The sequence below is a fragment of the Acinonyx jubatus genome, chromosome B1 (genome assembly GCF_027475565.1).
Source record: "Acinonyx jubatus isolate Ajub_Pintada_27869175 chromosome B1, VMU_Ajub_asm_v1.0, whole genome shotgun sequence".
Classification (NCBI taxonomy): Eukaryota; Metazoa; Chordata; class Mammalia; order Carnivora; family Felidae; genus Acinonyx; species Acinonyx jubatus.
In genome coordinates, this window is record NC_069382.1 from 16151413 (window position 1) to 16175032 (window position 23620).

At 39.6% G+C, this 23620-nt stretch overlaps 1 protein-coding gene across 1 annotated transcript in view; it reads left to right on the top strand.

The window, feature by feature from the left end:
* CB1H4orf47 (chromosome B1 C4orf47 homolog) overlaps positions 1–23620 on the top strand; it is a 533217-nt gene that overhangs the window by 455445 nt on the left and 54152 nt on the right. Inside the window, exon 14 of the transcript XR_008295851.1 lies at positions 19989–20066. The gene's annotated coding sequence lies outside the window, so the exon portion shown is untranslated. The remainder of the gene's footprint in view (positions 1–19988; positions 20067–23620) is intronic.

A 23620-nucleotide genomic window follows, 5' to 3' on the forward strand; every position in this document is an offset into this window, starting at 1 on the left:
AGTATTCCCTTTCTAAAGTATAATGATATACCCATTAAAATAGTTGACGTTCGCATTTTAATTAGGTTTTAACTTGTTCTGTCTTTTTCTATGTATATGTGTGTTGTAAGTAATGACCCTATATTAATTTCCAGGTCAAAGACCACAAGTGCAAGACAAATAGTGTTAGTCAGGGCCTTTCAAACAAAAATAAAAATGAGGGTTTTTCATTAGTCTGTGCTGACATAGGGATAAACACAAACATTGCCTCTTCAGGGCCCGGCAGAGAGGCAATGGCTGTCTGCCTCTTTCCCATATTGTGTCTGAGCCCAAGGTATTACAGGGCAGTGCTGATTTGGGACAAGTCACATTGTCCTCTCCACTCCCAGTTTTACTCAGGGGGAAAACAGAGCAAAGTAAATATCAAAGTTATTCTAGAAAAAAAAAAAAAACCTAGGAGAAGTGATTAAAAATGCTTGACTATTTCTAGGTAAGGAAGGTGTGTGGAAAGGGGGTGTGGAACTCTGTTCTCTGCCATGGTGATAGCCGAGTTGTGGACTGCGGGCATTATCTCCAAGAAAATTCTATGGAGGAAGAGGGCACTAAAGGCAGGTATGAGAAATCCCACTTGGTTTCTGTATAGTGTTCACAGGTAGAGTATACAAGCTGTGTAAGCTAAATTGATGCTAGAAATTGTTACTTCTGTTCACTTTTGGAAGCATGGCTTGCTTTATACATCTCCAGATTTAATATGCCACTTCATCCAAAAAGGAAACAATCCTTGTTATGTACTTATGAATTGTTTACTTCAAGCAAACCCTTTACAGACATTGGGAAGTTTACTACTGATATTTGTGGAGATCCCTGAGTCCCAACCAGAAAATTTAAAATTATTGTTAGCAGGATTGCATATTGGTATAAAATGAATGCATATGGAAGTGACTTGAAATTTGTCGCCCATAAATCATGGCTTAAGAAGATGCCTAATGTAGCACTCTGTAAAGAAATAATCATTATGGGGGCACCTGGGTGGCTCAGTCAGTTAAGCGTCTTACTCTTGATTTTGGCTCAGGTCCTGATCTCACAGTTCATGAGTTTGAGCCCTGTGTTGAGCTCTGTGCTGACAGCTCAGAGCCTGGAGCCTGCTTTGGATTCTGTGTCCCCCTCTCTCTGTGCCCCTCCCCGCTCATACTCTGTCTCTAAAAAATAAATAAACGTTAAAAGAATTTTTTTCAAAGAAAGAACCATTATGAAAAACGAATGAAATTTTCCCATTCTTCATACATTTTTATATGGATCTTAGACTCTATGCATGAATCTGACCCACACCGATATGATACTATGGTATCTATAGCTATAAAAAGGCAACGGTCTTTCTTCTAATAAATGATATTTGCTCCTTGCACCCCAGATACCCACTTGAGAGAAATAACATTTATGAGACATTGTTGGGAAGATTTGTGTTTATCTATTTCTTTAGATGCTTGCTTGTTATTGTTGGTTGAAGTCAGACCATGGGATGGTGAAGGTTCAGACCAAATTTCCTTAGTAGTCTGTTTTCCCACCTTAAATGTTTTCCCTGAGTTGCTTTTTGATGTTATAATGTTAGCTTTTATGGGGAGAAGCTATAGGCAGTAGTCATCTCAAGTCATATATGAATAGGTGGATATATAGGCTATTGTATCTGTATATTATATACAATCTCCCCCAGCATATACCAACAGCAGTGTATGCCTACGCTCTCGTAAATTCCACATAAGACATGTATTCTACAGCTATCAAGTAGAAAAAGTTTAGGTTCTCCTGTGGAGTTGGTATTTAGAGTCTTTGGGATGGATTTGCCAGGCTTTCATTTTCACTTTGGTCATGAGGAAACAAATGTTGTGGCCTGCGTGTTGCGGTTATTGTTTTTCTAGTAATTTTGTTTTTTGTCTGTTATTTTATGTTTTGATAGTTGATATTTTATGTAAAATGATGTACTGTCTGTCCATAGTATTTGCTTTTGTTGGTTTATTAAGCTACCTTAGTTCTTTCTTTATGTTTTTTGAAAATTTTTTTAATCTTTATTTTTGAGAGAGAGAGAGAGAGAGAGACAGACCATGCGTGGGGGAGGGGCAGAGAGAGAGGGAGACACAGAATCGGAAGCAGGCTCCAGGCTCTGAGCTGTCAGCACAGAGCCCGACGCGGGGCTCGAACTCACAGACCACGAGATCATGACCTGAGCCGAAGTCGGACGCTTAACCGACTGAGCCACCCAAGGTGCCCCGTAAGCTACCTTAGTTCTTGAGTAGAAAAATGCAGGGGATATAGATGAAAACATAGTACAGATATAGTTGTAGGTGTAGACGATAGCTAACCTCTCTTTCTCCCCCTCTCTGCATGTATTTAAATTGTACAATTTAGTTTAACTCATTTCAAATCCCTTCCTTATATAAAGGTGCTTTAGTTTTCAAAGTCATTAGACCTATACTCCCTCTTGGTGAAACATAACCATATACATACAATTGCTTGCCTTTAAGAGATTGAAACCATCTTAGAACTCTGTTTTCGACATAGCTAATTATAAAATTTAATTAAATATTGAAGGAAATTTGAGAGGTAACTGTGGAAAACTGCCTTAAGAGGTCATCGGGCGGGGAACTATTTAGCTCTTTACGCATTTCCATGCCCATTCTCCTGAAACAAATACATCCAAAAGGATACTTCTTTCCTTTCCCTTTTTTTTTAAGCTGCTAAATTCTAAAACTTAGAAAGGACTTGCTGGAAAATGAGTCTGTCTGCTAAGTAAACCCAGAGAAGCAATCAAGAGGATGGTGTAGCAATCGTTTTCAAGGTGTATTGTTTTGTCTTTGCCTCAGGAGGCAACTGTTTATACCTCTGACTAATGACTCCTTAATTAAATGGGTTTTGGTGAAAATTTCTAAAAACTAGTAAAAACTTGGAGTGAAGTGAGTTGAGCCTAGGAGAGTAAAATATAGGAGCCCTACTTTGGACACAGTGGCACAATCTCATTTTATCAGGATGAAAGCTAGAAATGGTGGGCAATGAAATACTGAGGCACGAGGCTCTGAAATATCCTTAAGCAAATATAAAAAAGGGGTGCCTGGGTGGCTCAGTGGGTTCAGCGTCTGGCTTTGGCTTAGATCATAATCTGGCGGTTCATGGGTTTGAGCTCCGCGTCGGGCTCTGTGCTGACAGCTCGGAGCCTGGAGCCTGCTTCAGAGTCTCCCTCTCTCTCTGCCCCTTCCCAACTCGCACATGTGCTCAGGCTCTCTCTCTCTTTCCCAAAAGTAAACATTAAAGGGGCGCCTGGGTGGCTCAGTCGGTTAAGCGTCCGACTTCGGCTCAGGTCACGATCTCACGGTCCGTGAGTTTGAGCCCCGCGTCGGGCTCTGGGCTGATGGCTCAGAGCCTGGAGCCTGCTTCCGATTCTGTGTCTCCCTCTCTCTCTGCCCCTCCCCCGTTCATGCTCTGTCTCTCTCTGTCTCAAAAATAAATAAATGTTAAAAAAAAATGAAAAAAATAAACATTAAAAAATTATAAAAAATATATATATAAATATATAATTTCCTACTTTCCTACTTCCTCTACTGTCCTTCCCCCTTTATATATAGAAATTTAAGTCAAGTTAATATATTAAAAATCTTTGAAGCAGGGATTTATCATCTCATAACTATAGCCAAAGATTTTGAGGAACTAGGAGGGCTTGTGGTGAGATGCTGTTTCAATGCCACTTGGTTTAATAAATTGAGCTTATAAAAACGTTAATCTTGATCTCTACACATAGAGAAACATGCAAAAAAGTGTTAGCTTGCAACCATACTTTGCCAGTTGGTTTTTCTTCTGCATTTCTGTTTCCGTCAGTCAACGTTCATTGATTCAACACCATGCCTGGCTGTGTGACTAACACTGTTGAAGATATAATGACAGGAAATTTCAAGACACACACCTGATTTATGTCTCAGCCCGAATTCCCACTAGAACAGTTTGTCTCTATAACCATGCTCTTCCCCACCAGTGACCCTTTCTTCTGCAATATGGGCAACATGTCAAATCATAGAGGAAGATGATTTTGGAAATCATGGAAATCAGGTATTGCTAAAATACTGGATACTAATGGAAAATAAGGGCCTGGCCACACCCTACCCCATTTTCGCTGTTTCCTGCATTTTCTATCTCTCACTGGGAAGAAATGCTAGAGAAGCTTAGTCAATCCTTAGAGGACTCTTTTGCAAAATTTCTCACTCCATTTGGTAATCTCCAGTCCCATTAATACTGCAAATTCTGGAGTCTTTTATTACCTTTCTCATTCCTCTACTCTCCTTCCACCTTTGTTCTTCCCTCCCTCTCCTTCCCTTAGGTTCTGGAACACAGATAGAGCTTTAAAATCATGGCTTCTGGTGTGGAAGTTTCATCATGTAACTTAAATCCTGTGGGGTGTGTGTGTGTGTGTGTGTGTGTGTGTGTATAAAAATATAGATATAAATCAATATCACAGAAAAAATTATATAATTAATGAAAAATAAAATATTTGTTAACAATTCCTCAACTTCAGGGCTCCTGGGTGGCTCAGTTGGTTAAGCGTCCAACTTTTGATTTCTGCCCAGGTCATGACCTCACGGTTTGGGGTTCGAGCCCCACATCAGGCTCTTCACTGACCGTGTGGAGCCTGATTAAGATTCTCTCTCGCTTTTTCTCTGCCCCTCCCTTGCTCACGCTCTGTCTCTCTCTCTCAAAATAAATAAATAAACTTTAAAAGATAAAATGGAAACCATTGCTCAACTTCGATAAATCATAATTTAACATTATCCAAATTTTCTTCCAGTCTTTTTTCATTTGCATGGTTTCACTTAGGAAGACTCATTTCTTACATAAAAGGTAATGTTGGATTTTTTTAAATGTTCCATGAAGAATATACTAAAACTATTACACACTAAATCATTTAATATTCAGAACTGCTTCACAAAGAAGGCATTAATACTTTCCATTTTAGCTGTTCAAAAATAAAGACTCCAGACAGATTAGTTAAGTAGCTCATCCAAGTTTACAAGTGCTAAGTTGCAAGGGATTCAAACTCAAGTTTATGATATTTCTATTAAGCTTCATTTCCTCTCTGTCTCCTAACAGAAGCTTATGTCGTATCTCCGGCAAAAGCTGCCTAACACACTACAGGGTTGTGATTGTTTTCACCTACAGGTGGTAACACACTACAGGTTGTGATTGTTTTCAGTCTACAAATTTTCTTCTCGGTGGATACGTTTAACCGTATCATAACGGTTCTAAGATGCACATTTAAAAAACAACGTAACATCTCTTAGACGAAGATATATCTCACGGTCAAGGGCAACTGATGCTCACGATTGGTCTAGTAGCAGCAGTGACAGCTGCCATTGCCCCACAGCAGTAAACACGGTTACATTCCCGTGACACAACCGGATAACTCTAACTCCTTGATGGTGGGTCTACACGCAACATAAGAGCCACTGGAGGAGAGAATGAGAGTCCTAGCTCTGAAAACCTTTTGGTGCCACCTTCTTGTGAGACCAAGAAACCGTTAGCCTCAGGATTGGCCATGGTAGGTATGTGCATCTTGGAAGAAAATCCCAGAGGCCACTGCAGAGCTCTAACAGGAAATGCCGTATCACTCCTGTTCTCGGCGGCAGGAAGCATTATGGAAGATTTATGGAAAAACATGGACTTTGATGACTCAGAATTGAGAAGTAACTCAGAAGAAGTGGATTCTGTATGAGAGAAATTTTAAGGATAATTTAATTACTTCCCTTACATTTTTCACTTTATGTGGGCACAAAATACACAAAAATACATATGATAAAATTTAGGTTGAAATACCCTAAAAAGATCTTTCCGTGTGTGTTATTATTTAATTAGTAGTGCTTCTTTCTTTTCGCAGTGGTGTGTTTTGTAATAGATGGCATCTTAGAAGTAACAAAATATGGGTAATTTATTTAGAGTATCTTTTATTATTGGGCGATCCTGTCATTTCCAGATGGTTGTTACTAAAGATAAGTGCTTCAATAAACTTCCTTATGTATTTATATTTTCTCTTATACTGTATTCATGGAGCAAATATACAGAGGGAGGATTATAAGATAAGAAGAAATGAGTATTTTTATAGTTTTTTTGTTAATAAAATCAAATTACACTGCCACCAGCACAGTATTCTAGTTTTCCAACCAAATTTACATGTTATTAACACTTTAAAATATGTTTAATATAAAGGATTAGAACACATAATTATTTAACTTTTTTAAATATTTATATATTTTTGAGAGAGAGAGAGAGCAGGGGAGGAACAGAGAAAGGGAGACACAGAATCCAAAGCAGGCTCCAGGGTCCTAGCTGTCAGCACAGAGCCCAACACGGGGCTTGAACTCACGAACCGCGAGGTCATGATCTGAGCCGAAGTCAGGCGCTTAACTGACTGAGCCACCCAGGCACCCCGGAACACATAATTATTTTAATCAACATTTCTCTGATGACTAAAATAGAGATGTTTACTTTCCTACAAGCTTGTTTGCCAATCACATTTTCTCTTGTTAAATGTCTTGTTTCTCCTTAACAGATGAACACAGGGGAAGGGAAAGAAAAATAAGATAAAAACAGAGAGGGAGGCAAACCATAAGAGACCCTTAAATACAGAGAACAAACTGAGGGTTGGTGGGGATGGCTAGACGGGGGATGGGCATTGGGGAGGACACCTGTTGGGGTGAGTGCTATATGTAAGTGTTATATGTAAGAGATGAATCACTGGGCTCTACTCCTGAAGCCAAGACTATACTTATGTTAACTAACTTGAGAATTAAAAAAAAAAAAAGACTTGTTTCTCTTCCTCATTTACTAATCTAAAGGCTATGAAGAGCTACACTGGCAATTTGTATATATTTTTGAGAGAAATCTTTTGTCTATCTTATTTCTATAAATATTATACAGTCTATTTTACTATGTTTGTTTATATTCCCATGTTGCAGAAGTTACCAAGTTTTAGATAAATGTCTTTGTTATTTCTTCCATTTTTGCCAAGTTTGATAAACACTCAGTTTTGTTTTTAAGACTTATCCATTTGAGACTTGCTGTAGACCAGAAATATAAATCTGGGTGATTTGCTTTTCAAGTAGCTGCTTTTGTATCCTATGTATTAAACAGTCCTTTTGTTAAGTCATTTTTCTCTTCCTAATTGTTTTGAGATACTATCTATACATACATTTTTCTTGTATGTGTCGTACGTTATTGCTTGCTTGTATTCTGTTCCCAAGGCCCTTTTTATTTATTACAAAATACGCCATGCCTTTCTCCATAGACGATTTCATGCATTAGAAATATGACAAAATAGCATGAAACTGAAATAGGTTTCAGGAAGGGGAAATGATAACAAATAAGCAAAAAAATCAACAAACGAGCCAAGGGTGAGATTCAAATGGAGCCCTGAATGAAGCTAGACCTGTATAGCAGAGTTTTCTCATGGGTGCTGTGGGCAGGTTCCACACTTGGCTCAGCTTTCTAGTGACCAGGGCAGAGAAGAGATCCTTATCAGTCACACAATTTCCAGCGTCCTGGAAGCCATGCAGGGAGACCCTGTGCTGAGCTGAGGGGCTATTTGTGCTTGGGCGCCACATAATGAAGGTAGTCTAGGATGTAACGGATAAGTTACTGGACAGAGAGCCTTACAATTGATGGCAGAACGATTGCGTGAGGCTCGATAGAAGCTCATGGCTCTGAGAAAAATAAAGAGAAAAGATCCAGGGAGATGCTTTCAGGCAATCTTAGTTATCCAGTTCACTGTGGCACCCTCACTGCTTGGCACAGCCTTGGGACAGAGTAGGTGCTTAGTGAATATTTACCGAATGAATGCAAGAGTGCGACACGGAGTGGCACCACCCACAGATTTTACTTCCCATGCAGTGGGTGCGGTGTGGCCCTACAGCACGGCTCGTTCCACGTCGTCCCTGTGTCTCAACTGCGTTGATCTGGGAACGAGTTGGAACAGCCGTTAGTGGAAGCTGGGGACCACTGGGTACCTACCAGCATACCGTTTAATTTATTGTCGCTCTGCAATGTGTTTTCCAACCTGGTCGGGCTAATCCTTCCATTCTCTTTTCTCAGAACACTTTTTTTCCTCTTATGTAATCTCATCCTTTAAGTTCCATCAGCCTGAAGTGGTCTTTTCTGTTGTTTTCTCCAGGTGTCATAACCTCAAGCCCTGCTTGTCCAGGGCACCGTTCTAGCATATTATTTCGTTCTCGTGGGTGTCCATATTTGGATGACAGATTAAGTGGTTATCCCGCTCACGTATTTCTCAATTCTGTCCCTTTTATCCATTCTCACCCCTATCACCATAGTCGGAACGCGTTCCCCTGCCTGCTGGCCATTCTTCTGTCCTGCTTTCATTCTTGCTCTGCCCCAACTCATTCTCTACCTTGCAGCCCTAATGGACGCCCCTTTTGGGCTGTAAGTATTTAAAAAACATGTATCCTGAGTGAACTAATTCGTCAGTTCTCATGCATTTTCCCCCAACGTGTTTTCTATTTATTTTGTCAGATTTAAGAAAAAAACTTCTTTGAGATTTTTGCTTAATCGGTCTGGATTTTAGTAGACTTAGTATACCGTTCTCAATCATTTAATGATTCTTACTGTATTTAATGAAGAATGGCTTCCCTTTTCCCCCAAACTTAACCTTTCAATTTTATGCAGGATTCAGAAACCAGTACACTAAGCCCGTAGTGAGAGCGATGTCGTTTGTGAACTTTATTGTAAGGATACGTTAATAAGAGCCTTGGTTTTCAGCCTTCAATCCTAGATCAAAAGATCACTCACTGTGGCAAATTGTTGGTGTGCTTCTTATATACTTTATGGTAGAGCATAGTCTAATACTTTTATTCTTAAAAGCCTTCTACCTAAATTCATATTTTCCTTCTTACAGCATGTTTACTGGGCAGGTATTTTGTCCTGAAAAAAACACAAAAACACTTGAGCAAAAGGAAGAGAGTGTGGGTACCGGTCAAACAATAAACGTATAATAGAAGTGAATATAGAACATTGTCTCAATTCCTAGTCCCATTCACATAATTTCTTTGCAACACAGAACAAATTAATAAGGAAGTAAAATTTAAAGTTATCAATTTAAAGTCATTATTAACATTAGGTTGATATTACAATTATTAACAATTTAACCATTTAAAGTTTATTAACAGTTAAAAGTTATTAGCAATTTAAAGTTATCTTCCTAATTCTTAAAAAAAATCTGTCATTTTTGGGAAGAACTGGTTTTGTTTTTACTTGGAGAATAAGTGTATCAATGTAGGAAATTTGGTAGTCAGTAACATGGATACGAAAATGTTTTGTATACTTTCTCTTTTCTCAATTGGGGTAAGGAAGAAGGTAATTTAAGTAGGGCAAATTCTCTAGGTTATGCTAAAATATAAGTGCCATTCATACATCCTAATGGTCAGGAAGGACATTATGTCCTGTTATAGAACAGAAGTATTCTGCAAAGCACTTTAGTTGATTTACTCTAGATATTCAGAGATGGGTACTTTCCATCCCTAGGAGTTTCTATTTGGTCAGAATAGAAAAGAAAGGAGAGTATCCAAAATGAGAAGCTGAACCTAGACGGGAAAAACACGATTGCCCCTGGGATCCTGGCAACTGATTTTTTTTAAAGTCCTCTATTTCACCATGCTGACTATAAAGAAAAATACATGTACGGTTTTTGCTCTGGAGAATATCAAGAAAAAAATTTGACCTGCTGTCTAAGCCCTCAATCGCACGAACAATTTGCAATGTTAGACAACAAATAGAAGCATTAAGTGCTAACCTTTTAGTATTGAATGTTGCTAAGTAAACAGCCGGATACTGCTAACATTAACACCTATTATTGTGCTGCATTAGTTTTATGGATACAATAAACCCTCCTGGATGATGAACATTTTGTAATTCAAAGAATGACTCATGGAAAATATAGTTTTCATTTGCTAAAGTGCTGTAGGATTGAATTTAGAAATGTCTTGCTGTGTTGAAATTGATTCAATTTGGACGGCAATCCAAGAGCTACAATAAACTTTAAAAATGTACAAGTCTGTTTTGCTTCTTTCATATATTTGGGAAAACAGAAGCAAACAAATATAATGTTCCTGGGAGCCATTGCACCGTTATATCCTATTACATAAACTAGCATTATATAAAACAGAGTCATGATTATCACATCTATTTATGGAACAAATAAACATAAACCCAATAAAGCCAGTTTTGAAAAGACGTGAGATGGCATTCAACAAAACATTACAATTGAGGTGCATTCTGCCTAAAATTGTTTTTGAATGTCGGTGTACCTTGATTTAGATTGACCTGATAAGCCAACATTTGGAGTTTTCAAAAGTATATGCTAAAGGCATGCTAAAAAGATTCACCGGGTGACTCCTTTAAGACAAGTCTGAACCGATACAGTTAAGATGGGATCCAATTTAAATTTGTAATCCATACCCGGCTTTTCTCTTATCTCAATTATTGTGCCAAAAGCCTTAAGCAGTTACCTGCCACTAATATTTTTCTTATTTCTTCTTGAGGATTTAATTAGATGAGACTCTGGTGAGCATGGGGACTCAGTCATTCTAGCAAGATAGCAGTTAGAGGAAGTAATTTCTTAACAGCAAGAAATGTCTTTCTCTGGGATCTTAAAACTAGAGTAGGTTCTCATCATTCTGGGTTTTAGGACGTATGAATGACTTTTCAAAGACCCATTCATTACAATGACTTAGTTTGAATGTTTTCCCAGAAAACTAAAATTTTTTGAGCTTTGAAGATTCAATTTAAAGAAAAGTTCCTGTAGAGGACATAACTTAATCTTTATAATATCCCCCGTGGGACTCAGTTAACTCTAGGTCACGCTGAATTTAATTGCAGCAGCTCCTCGTAAAACCATACACCTTTCTTAAGGTTTTCGGCACATACACCTTTGGACACATACAAATGTTAGACACATACATTTAAAAAAGAAAGAGAAAGAAAACTCGGGGAACCAAAGTAGGCATGTCTTAAAGTATTCCCTTTCCAGTTTGAAATTCCACAGTACTATAACCGACTTACTTGTTTCTAATGCAGACAATAGCAAGCTTAGTGTGGCTTTGCCAAAGTTGCAAGACCCAGCTGTAAACAAGCAAACGCACAAAACAAAGATGAAACACACTCGAGCGTCCAGTTTTCTCCCGGCAGTTTAGAAATGAGTGCATTTTCCCTCCTTTTAACTTCTGAAAATGAAAAGTGATCTTGTCTAATTACACCGATTGTTGTTTCAGTAAGTCTCAGGTGAAAAATTTGTGACAGTCTCATTTCCACACTCCAGCATCATTTCTGTGCACACGATGTTTCACTCTTTTGCCCTTTCTTAAAAATATGCTTTTATGATCTGGTCCACAGAGTTGCCATTCTACCCCGTCACCTTAGAAAAGCCACTCAATAGCCTTGTTTCATAACAAGTTATATAGGCGCAGAGGGGAATGTTGTGCACCAGCTGGTCCAGAAGTTGATAGTTTATAACCGTGCAAATATCTGAGATGTAGGATGAAAGGTGCTATTATGTTATTACCGTGAATGTACAATTACTGTAAATACTCTGGTAACCGACGCCTGAAAGAATCTATTAAGTTAACATTATGCATTCTTTGGGTTTTGAGGTTTCTGAAACTCATCCATCCTTCAGTGCCAATGGCATTTATAAATACCACGAAGCTTGATGGTCAGGCGGCTTTGTTTCATTTCTCTGCCTCTCCCCTTCCCTCTTCCTTTCACACCACCTTTATGCAACCTCTGTAACCAATCTCAGCTTGTTTATAATCATTTGGAAACCAGTGGTGAAGGGTTCCTACACAATCAATTTGTAATTAATAGGAAATGACTTTACGGGACTGTCTGATCCCTGCTGGTAGGAGAAAGCCTGAGCTATGTCTAATGGATTTTTTCCATCTCTTCGGTGGCAACGTGCGGCAAAACGATTGTAAATGCAGATGGACTGTGTAATGAATTGGGGCACTCAAGACTGATGCGAAGGGCAGCTGGCGAAAACAAGAGGCTTTCATCCGAAAGGATGTTCTGGGGGACAGGGTCACTGATAACACTTTTTCAGTTTTTCATATTATTTAAAAAATATGTCTTTGGCCTTCGTACTGCTTCCCACAGCTTTTTTTTTTTTTTTAATTTTTTAATGTTTGTTTACTTTTGAGAAAGAGAGACAGAGAGACAGAGCATGAGTTGAAGAGGGGTAGAGAGAGAGGGGGGGAGACAAGAATCTGAAGCAGGCTCCAGGCTCTGAGATGTCAGCACAGAGCCCGACTCGGGGTTCGAACTCACAAACCGTGAGATCTCCACCTGAGCCGAAGTCGGAGGCTTAACCGACTGAGCCACCCAGGCGCCCCAGGTTCCGACAGCTTTTTAATGTCAGCAAATGAGCCAAGTGAATGATGGCTTTACGAGAGAGATCTGAACAGATCTGAACGGAGCATTTGTTTCTGAAGCAACTCTTGCTGTGTTCTGTTTCGTCTCACGCGAGTCTTCTTCTGAGGGTGTTACCATAGACTCATGAGTGTTTTATCTAACACCTTGCAAAGCATTTTCTTAAAATGCAAGGCTTGGGAGCATTTTGCCTATTGGCTAGAAGCCTAAGTGATAATCAACTCAAAAGATCATAATGATGGCATGAAAAAAATGATGGTGCATTGGGGAAAGAAAGCCATCTATTAAGATAGACTATGTAGCACCAGGAGGGTAAAGACAAGCCAGTTGTACTGGAGTCACGTGCTGACATGTGACATCTAATGCTTTTCTCTATTTCTCCCCCTTTCCCTCCCTGCCTCCCTCCATCTCTTTGCCTCTTCTTCTTTTCTTCTAGAAAGATTTATTAAGGCTTTCCTATGTGCTAGACTTGTACCAGTGAGAAGACAATTAACCAGCCCTAACCCCACGTCTTTGGATCTAATGGTGGAGGGACAAGCGATTGCTTGCCAAGCAAGATCCGTGCTCTGAATGAAAGGGACACCTCTCTGATAAGAGGGTTAAGCAGCAAACCCGACACTGATAATTTGGAGCGTTCGACACCTCACAGTCAGGAAAGCTTGTAGGTGAAGCAGCAATGGAGCTGGAATTTGAGGAACTGGAGTTGACCACACGGAAGGAGGGTGGAGGACAAAGCAGCTCCTACAAATGCTCAGTGGTGAAGGTCTACATGGACTCGGGCGGCAAGGAAGCAGAGGGGAAAATGTTGGTAATTTTAATGAGGTTATATAAGGCACATGAGAAAGAGAAATACAGATCCAACCACGAGGGGCTATCACCTTATGCCTGTGAGGATGACTGTGATAAAAGAAAAAAAGAAAGAGATAAATGTTGGCAAGAAAGTAGAAAAGCTGGAACACCTGTGCCCTGTTAGTGGGACTGAAAAACAGTGCAGACCTTTTAGAGAACCAGCCAGGAGGTTCCTCACAAAATTAAAAATAGGACTACTGTATGATCCAGCAATCCCACTTCTGGGTGGGTATCCAAAATAATTAGAATCAAGATCTCAAGTAGATGTCTGAACACCCATGGTCACCGAAGTACTAGTCACAACAGCCAAAGTATGAAAACAACCTAAGTGTCTATTGATGGATTAAAGGATAAAGAAAATGTGTTATGTACGTACAAATGGAATCCTTTTCAGTCTTAAGAAAGAAAGAAAGAAAGAAAGAAAGAAAGAAAGAAAGAAAGAAAGAAAGAAAGAAAGGAAATCCGACCATTTGCAACAGCATGGATGGTCCTAGAGGACATCTTGGTAAGTGAAAAAAGCCAGTCACAGAAAGACAATTATCGCATCATTCCAATTATCTTAGATACGGCATTTTTTGCAGAAATTAAATTTGTGATTAATTTTCCAAAGTTGACATGCAATTTGATTCTGTTAGCAGATAATGCAATTTATGTCATAACACATTGTGAAGAATAAAGTGATTTTATCATCTTAACTTTTAATAATTTCGGTTTAAATTCTGCCTATAAGTAATTTCTTTTAGATTTATGTCCTGGATATCTTCTGCTTCCCCTTCCGGACACACTCTCCACCCTTTACCTATGCCCAAATTATCTTTGTGGACTATGTCAACAGGTGCACTTGACCTCTGGCTTTGACTTGGGTTGATTAATTAGAGGGTGAGAGAAGAAAGTAAGGTGGGTGTCATTATTCTCTCAGCTCTTCCCTGAGAGGTCACCACAGCCTGGTGGTGTTTACCACAGCACATATCAGACAGCCCTTTGTACAGCTCCGTCTGTCTTCACTCACCTCTTTCAGCCTAGAGTTGGAAACAGAGCCCTCAGACATTACGTATGTCTTGTATTTTCCCTACACAATGGTCACGCCATTGAAACTAGTCTCACTGTTAAACTCTCATCTTGGGATCCTAATTTGATTGCGCTATTTTCTGTTGATATCCTGATTACTACAGCTTACATTATTATGGTTTAAATGTTCATGAAGATTTATGAAGATTCCCTAAAAGTCCACATAAAGTATCTTGCAATCAACACACAAAGAACTGGGGCGCCTGGGTGGCGCAGTCGGTTAAGCGTCCGACTTCAGCTAGGTCACGATCTCGTGGTCCGTGAGTTGGAGCCCCGCGTTGGGCTCTGGGCTGATGGCTCAGAGCCTGGAGCCTGTTTCCGATTCTGTGTCTCCCTCTCTCTCTGCCCCTCCCCCGTTCGTGCTCTGTCTCTCTCTGTCCCAAAAATAAATAAACGTTGAAAAAAAAAGAATATATATATTATATATATGTATATAATATATCCATGTAAGTTAGAATAAGGCCATAGATACTAACTAGAATCAGAATAAGCTCAGGACTCTAAACAAAATCAAACCATAGGCTGGAAGATAACTTTTATAACTCCTTGGCTGATTCCAGGTGTCACCACAGCATTTGCATAGGCCTCAGAACAAGGGACACTGGAGGAATGATGAATTAGAATTCTTTCATGAACTTTTTTTTTTTTTTTGAGAGAGAGACAGAGACAGAGAGACAGAGAGAGAAAGTAGAGAGAAAGTAGGGAGAGAGAAAATTTTGAGCATGCTCCACACTCAGATCCACTCATGCTCCATGACTGCAAGATCATGACCTGAGCCGAAATCAAGAATCGGGCACCTAAGCAACTGAGCCACCCAGGCGCCCCTCTTGAACTTCTTTAGTGCAGTCAAGTCTCTTCTCTAATGACCAACATAGTCAGCCCGTCTCCCAACACATAGGTTTATGATCCTTTAGTTCAATCTCCAGCTTCCTTGGGGTTTGAAAAGTACCTCTCAGATACTTTATTACATAAGCATTCTGCCTAGCAATCTGGCTCAAGTCTTACTCTCTCTAGTGTCATAGGATGTGCTGCCGAAGGCAGATGGTGTTGGTCGTTGTGGGCAACTCTGTAAGTTGAGATGGACACAGACTCCACATCCAGACAAACTTTGGTTCACATCTCAGCTCAGCTGATTCTCAGATCTGTGGTTATGACACGCTCCCTAACCTTTTTGAGCCTTGGTTCATGATCTGTGCATGGAGGTTAGTATGATCTCTTTGTTAAGGATTTGGTAATAATTAAATGAGATAATGTAAAGTGCATAGACCAATGCTTGTTTATAGAGTTTTTTTTTAATATAGTCTAATGTCTGGTATGGAAAATAGTCCAAATAAGAGAAGGTAAGCACATACCATACAAGAAGCAATTTGGCACATAGGCTTTTCAGCCACTTCCCAGAGGCACGTTATTAGATTGAAATAGCTAGAAATGGTGGCGACAGTGGTCTTGCTCCACTCTTTACTCCTAGTCTTCTCTTTATCTTCCTTTTCATTTAGAAATGAAAGTAGCATCTTATTCTTTGCATTCATCTTTCCATGGGAAATGGGGAGGCCAAGCCCAAGGGGGCACATACCTGATGCCCAATAACATATGGCAAATTACGTAGGTGAGGTGTCGGGCTTTGTTTTTCCCACGTCTTACATTTATTTCTTATATGGTTCCGATGACATCTCCTACTTACATCGCAATGTTTCCAGGGGCACCTCAAACACTGTTGACATACTATAATTCCCCATTCAGCTTCATTTTAACTCAGGGAAAATAGGGTGATTGATTTCTGATAGTAGAACCCTATATTTCAGACTCTACGACCGTGCAAGAAAAAACACAAAAAGAACAAAAACTCTGCAAAAAAATCAAAAAAGTGGACGGCTATTCTGAAGTATCATACGAAAAAGTGAATTAGCTTCAGGATGCCCCCTTCCTCATTCACCTTCCTTAATAATACTAACAGTCTTAGTATTTCCATGTGAGGATAATACAGACTGTGTGCCATTCACATTGGGGGAAAAAAAAAGTAATTCTAAGAGAAAATATTAGGAAATCGGTTAAATAGAGTGATAAGCAAGTTAGATATTTATGTCAACCTGATTTAAATATTAAGGCAGCATAATCTTAGAGTCATAGCTCTGAATTCGGGATATTGAAATGGCCTTCATGCTTTCTACAAAGGAGGACTTTTAAATTCAGTCTTTTAAAAGATCTTGAATGGCCAGATAAAAATCAGAAAGCAAGCTAATTCCCACCATGTCTGATGTGAGCTCCCATTTTGTGCCCTGGATGACTTAATGGAAGCCCGGGGCAGATCACCTTACTGTAGCACAAGGTGTCTCTGTCCTGGGGTTTGTGTGCCAGCATTCGTAGCAAGTCTAGTCGTATATTACACACCTACTTTGGCTGTAACTGGAGACAGCTGATGTACAATAGTGCCGAAAGAAGCGTACTTTTTCAGCCAGGGAACTTGTAACAGATCCCGCTTCATCTACTGTTGCCACACAAAGTACCCCCATTCCATCCTTCCTAAAAGTGCTCGAGCGATGGAAGGTAAAAAAGTAGAACAGAATAGAATGTGTATGTCTGAGAGTCTAGCCACTCAACATTCCAAACGTGATGTAACCTAAACCTTGAAGGTTTTTATTTATTTATTTTTTAAATTGGAAACTTGAATGAAATTTATATTAAAAAAAAAAAAAAACAACAACCCTGCGTTTGTGAATTTTCACTGGTTTCTTTTCCTGAAGAACCTGGGATGTTTCAGACTCAATGCATTAAATCTTAGAATTTAATAAAATTCATCTTGCTGGTAAAAAGAAAAGAGAGAACGAACAAGAGAGGACGTTACTCTTCTCTCTTTTACTAATAAAATCACAACGCAAGTCACCTGCACAAGTTCGTGGGCTATGACAACTGCAAAGATGGGTTGTGGGGATGCTTCTTCAGGGATCAGTTCGATGAGACACACGGTCGTGAAGGTCTGAATATTAAATATGCCAGACGGCCACCCTTGACGGGAGCGACTCGGCCCAGGGAGGCGGAGGGCTGGGAAAATGCTGCTGCCCTCCTTGGCAATTAGCAGCCTGACTTCCTCTCCACAAAGGTGCAGAAGATCAGGGAGGGGACAGGAGGCAAAGCAGATAGCTCTTGGCTTAAGCGGCATTTCGGTATGATTTGTGGGCTTCAATTTTCCATGGTTCTCCTTCTCAAAGACATTAGATAGCTACTCTTTAATCTTTTCTGGGGCAGCTTTAATCTCGCCCCACTTAGCCATTTCTAAATTGGGGATAATAGCAATGCCATGAGGATTAGCTGAGCATATTTGTAGGTACTTGACAATCACTGTAGGCTCGTCTTTTCTTTTTTTACGTTACTTCAAAACTGAATCTCATCTTTTACGGGTCTGTTCAAATTAACTGCCTCCTAATCGTGAGTTGTTTACGGAGAGAGGAAGAACGACCCAAATGCTTTGGAATAGTGGCTTTGGAAAAGCATTTTATTAAATGATTGCCTAGTGTCTTGAAAGAATATGTCTCACAGCGAAGTTTGGAGAGAGAGAGAGAGAGGAAAAAGGAGTGGGGGTATATTTTAATCGGTATACTAAGAAGTAGAGAGTATGTCGACGAGAAGACGGATTTATAAAGATCCTGAGCTCCTAGGCTACCACAAAGGACTGACATTTGTGCTTCCATGATATGGGCTATCAGCGTACCACCAAGTTAGATGCTATTTTTAGCTGATTTCTTTATGCAAGATGTTTGCAAGCCTGTTAGGATCTCACAGAGGTGCTTTGGGTCGTCAGCCCATTTGAACATTCTTACTGGCCCGTCAGCCAGTATGAACGTTCTTGAGAGCCTCATTCCCAGAGATTAGCTTCCTGAGGCTGCTCTAATATTTGATCTACCTGTTTCAGGAACATCACCGATTGTCTTCTTAAGGCAGTGAGTTGCTCCAAACACTAGTTAACATTGGGAAAATGGGAGCTGGTCACTTCGTAAGAAGCATTCTTCATCTTACGAACAGATTCGGTTTCTCACATAGTCCCTTGATCCGTGAGCTCTTGATGGCAGTTACCAGGTGCCACAGCCCTGATCGGACACATGAAGGCTACCTGAAGTGAAGTTCACCACACTGGGGGGTTAGGAACTTAGTGTTAAAGATTATGTTGCCACTACTGTGTGGTCATTCTTTATTCTAAATACAGTTTCTAAGACCTCAGTTTCATTTCTTTTTCAGGCAGGTTGTTGATAGCAGTGGCTTTTGCCCATCTCCAGCCCCTACCGCAGCCCATTGCTTAAAGTGACTTGTAGAATACTGATGGCTGGGGGACCACACGGGGTCCTGACTCTGCCTCTGGCTCTGAGCAAGGCCCCCAGCTCCCCTGGTGCTGCTTCCCCCAGGAAAGATTCCTTCCAGCTCTTACATCTTGCATTCATAGCCACGAATCCTGGAATTGGGTCCCGGGAATGGATCATATTGTGGTGGTTTTCTTACTGTTTCTGGAGCCTGTCACAACCTGTTTTTTACTATGAGTGACATACCACTTCTGCTCTCCTTCTTGTTTTATCACTCGTAATTAATGACAGCGATGGGCCCTACCTTTCCTCCACAAATATAGCTGATTATCATTTCTTCTCCATTTTTTCCAGAAAATTTTATTTTAAATTTCCTATATTTCCTAGAGTACTGTATGGATTAGAAAGTGATTTCACACAGCTTTTCCTTTAAAAATTGATATCCTGGTATGAAATAGGTATTACTATTCTCATTTATAGATCAGGAAAGAAGGACCTATGAGGTAAACTGCTTAGAGTCTCAAGCTAGTCAATTGAGGGACCTGGAACTTTAAGTTCCTATTAGCTGACTCCTAACACAAGGGGTTAGGACTTTGAAGTTAGATCCCTTGGCTGAAGTTTCTGACTAAGGACAAGAGGGATCTGGGAAAGCTATGCAGTCTGTCTGAGCTTCAGTTTTCCCCTATGTAAAATGGTACAATAATAGCTAACTCTCCATGAGGTTGTGAAGGTTAAAGAAAATACCCTTTAGGTTGGGGTCCTTAACCGAACCCAGCAGATACTGAGTATGTACTCAATAAAGTCAAGTGTCTTCTCCTATATCCTTCTGTCTTCTTGGTTGGCTCTATTCTGGCCAACCTTGGATCCCCGTGGCTCATGGAGTTAGTACAGTACGTCTTGTGTCCTTTCCTGAGTAGCTTGTTCTCAGAGATCCGTCATAATACTTTTTATATAAACCTTCTTATAAAACATTTATGAAACTTCAGTTGAGATCTGAGGGGCAATGAATACTTATTTCCATGGTGATGATTACTGTGGAATGTAGGCTTAACAACACATTATATTTATCAATAAAAAAGGCACAAAAGGAGAGAGAAAAATCTCTCCTACCTTTTTCCTTAGATTTGTTATTAGGGTTCTAAACTTAGCTTCTTAAATTAATAAAAAAATGAAATTTTATTTTAAAAAGCCAAGTAAGAAAAAAAATGTCTCTTATTTTCTTAGATATTTCCCTAAATCCTTAAAGCAGTTGATGCTCAGGACAAGAATTTCAACCAGCAGCTCAAGCAGGAAACTACCGTATATTAATTCATTCTTTTGTACTGTGTATTGTCCGTCTAGAATGGAACCGGCATGAAAGAAGGGGCCTGGTCTGTGTCGTTCCTTATCTCCAGAGCCTGGAGCACAGCCTTGAATCTAGTAAGTCTCAATAAATGTTTGTGAAGTGAAGGATTGAATGGAATGAGTATGTGAATGGGTTGAGCACTTTATGCCTTGAGGATAGATATACGGAGGGATAGAAGATATTCTCCTGTTCTCAAACGGAGGTATAGAAGATGTTCTCCTGTTCTGCTTGGCTTTATGATACTCTAATTGTCTTATCATTAGTTTAATTTTCAGGGATGCTGTGTGATTTGCTGAGGCCCCTTTGGACTTTTCTCCAAAAGCAGTAATTCTGCTTTCTGAGAATTAGCACATCTTCTAATGTCACTGGTCCTTTAATAGGGTAAAGGTACAGTTGGGTTTGACATTGATAAACACAATGTCTTGAAGCTGTAGCCCCAGATATAGTGCAGCATATAGTGGGTGGTCAGAGTTCAGATTAGTACAAGAGAGAGGGACACACTTTAAAAAATAGAACGCTGTTGCTAATTTTAAAGATGAAAGTAGTCAATGGACCATTGGAAAGCAGAACTATATTTATGTATGTATTTATTATTTAAAGTTTATTGATATAAGTAATCTCTACACCCAACGTGGGGCTTGAACTCATGACTGCGGAATTGAGAGTTACATGCTCCTCAGACTGAGCCAGCCGGGCACCGTCAGAAATATATATTTTTAAGTGCGTGACACCACTCAGAGATTACCATTATAATATAATAACTTTTGCTATGTTCTTAAAATCATAGTCATGTATTCAAAATATGTATAAAATACACATATTTGTTAATGCATATTTGAAAAAATACATTTTGTCAATATATTATGACAAATGTTTAAAGTCAAACATTATCTATCCATTTTACACATTTTATTGCGTGACCTTTGTCAGGCTCTGTACTGTAGCTGTAGGCACAGGGTAGAGAGTTGGGGTAGAAAGCACATTTGATCCCATCCTCACAGGGTTAAGATCTAAAGGATGAAGCAGATCTTAAGCTCCATTGGTATTTTATTTACCAAATTTACAAACACTCTGAGTCCAAATGCAGGGTACTAGAAGAAAGGACCAATTGAAGACCGAATCCCCCTCCCAGTATCACAAACACAGAAGCTTCGTCTGACAAATCAGGAGTTAAGCTGGAAAGTCAAGAGTGAGAAGCCAGTTCCTTGGTAGAAAGGAGGAGTGTGGCATATGGGAGGGAAGGATCCAGGCACACGGGGCAACATACATGAAGATTTTGAGAGAGTACTGCCGAGACGTGCCGGAGTGCGGAGAGTAAGATGGAGAGCAGTGCGGAATGGGATTGGAGAACCAGGCAAGGACTGCACCACACAGGACCGTATGCCTCGTGGGGGATTTTGTGTGAGGTACACGGAGGATGGCGGACGGCTTTAAGCACAGGAGTGGGTGTGATCTGATTGACATTTTTAAAATGATTATCCTGGCTACGATGTCAAGAGAGTGTTGGTAAGAGGCCACATCATAGTTTCCAGGGAAGAAGTTACCGTGCCTGACGCTAGGGTGGTGGCGGTGGAGTTGGAGAAAAGTGGATGAATTCAGGATAGGTCTTGGAGGCGGGGCCTTGGGATTTGCTGCCGTACTGGGTGTGGGAGATGACCACTAAGGGAGGGAGAGTGTTAAAGGACAGTTTTTTAGGTTTCTGGCATGATCATTTCGAGGGTGGTGGAAACGTTGATTCATTTGCAGATTGGTTGGAAAGAATTTAGCTTTGGACATGTTGAGTCTGAAATGTCTCCATGACATTTTTTTTATAACCACATAGATTTCTGTTATATGAGTCAAGTTTTTCAAATGCGTCTGCTAATTTTAGAGCAGAGTTTGTTTCTGTTTTATATTACTTCAGTGTAAGTATCTGGTGACCCTCCTTATAGATTTATTTACCTCTGCCAATATCTCTGGGTGTTTCCTTAGGAAACATGCTAGCTTAGCTGGCACGTTTAAAAGCTTTCTGATGTATCACAAGGATTTTTCTTTATTTCTAAGTGAGTAACTTTTACAGTCACCTTTGAGTACGACATGGGCTGTCCTTACAGAGGCACCCATTGCTGACCTTGACATTGACTGTGTCAGTGAAACCTAATCACAAATAAGTAATTCTCAATCAGCAGAGAAAATTTGGGAGAGTCCCATGCAAGCCCAAAAGCCAAGGGAAAGTCTAATAGAAATGGTTATATAGTTTCTTTGCTTCTTTTATTGAACTTGTCATCCTGTTTTAAAATCATGTTAATTTATGTTCATTATATGTATATATATGTATACATATATGTATATATACATGTACATATATGTATACACATATGTATATATGTACATGTACATATATGTATACATATATGTATATATGTACATATATACACATATATACATATATATATAGTTATTTGTTTAGTTTTCTTAACTTATTAAAAAAAATTTTTTTTTCAACGTTTATTTATTTTTGGGACAGAGAGAGACAGAGCATGAACGGGGGAGGGGCAGAGAGAGAGGGAGACACAGAATCGGAAACAGGCTCCAGGCTCTGAGCCATCAGCCCAGAGCCTGATGCGGGGCTCGAACTCACGGACCGCGAGATCGTGACCTGGCCGAAGTCGGACGCTTAACCGACTGCGCCACCCAGGCGCCCCTCTTAACTTATTTTAAGGACATTTTTCAGCACTCAGTACTTAACTAACAGCTCCTAATTAAGTACGAAAACATTCATGAAAATTCCATTAGGTCTTAATTTCAAAACTATACATATTAGAAAATGAAAGCTTGATTACTTGCGATTACCCTTATTGATTGAATAAAGTTAAGGTGATGTGTCGTTTTTATTATTTTTTTCTTTTAGATTGGATTAATTCATTGGATGGCTAATCTTTTCCCCTAAATGTGTCTTGATTAATTTTAACCTAGCTCTTCTTTTCAAAACCATTGTACGTTTTGTACTACTCTGGACACTGAAGGGATTCGTAATTCCTAGAACTCTTATCACCAAATGACACTTAAGTCTGAGCCATTTAAGTTGATATGCTGTTTTCTGAGCCTAAATATAAATTTAAAGAAAAAAGTTGTACTGTTTATTTTTGAGAGAGAGAGAGAGAGAGCGAGCAAATGGGGGTGGGGCAGAGAGAGAGGGAGACACAGTATGTGGAGCCAGCTCCAGGCTCCAAGCTGTCAGCACAGAGTCCAACGTGGGACTCAAACCTCAAACCCACAAACTGTGAGATCATGACCTGAGCCAAAGTCAGATGCTTAACTGACTGATAAAATATAAATTTTTAATTTATAACAAAATATAAATTTTAATTTATAACAAAATATAAATTTTGTTTCTCCTTCCCTAGTTTCTGAAAAATATTCATATTTCTAATTTATTCATTTTCATTCTTTCCCTTGTCCTTTTTCGAAAAGAGTTGGGCTCTCAAATGACATATGAGGATGCCCTTTGGTTCATTTATTGAGGGTAAGATGAAATGAAGAAAAAAGATTCCTTTCTTCTCTAATCCCATGACCAAAGAGAAAAAACTATGTAGATAAGTCAAGAGCATTTGGGGACAGTCAGGAACACGGGGTCTGAGAAAGTACA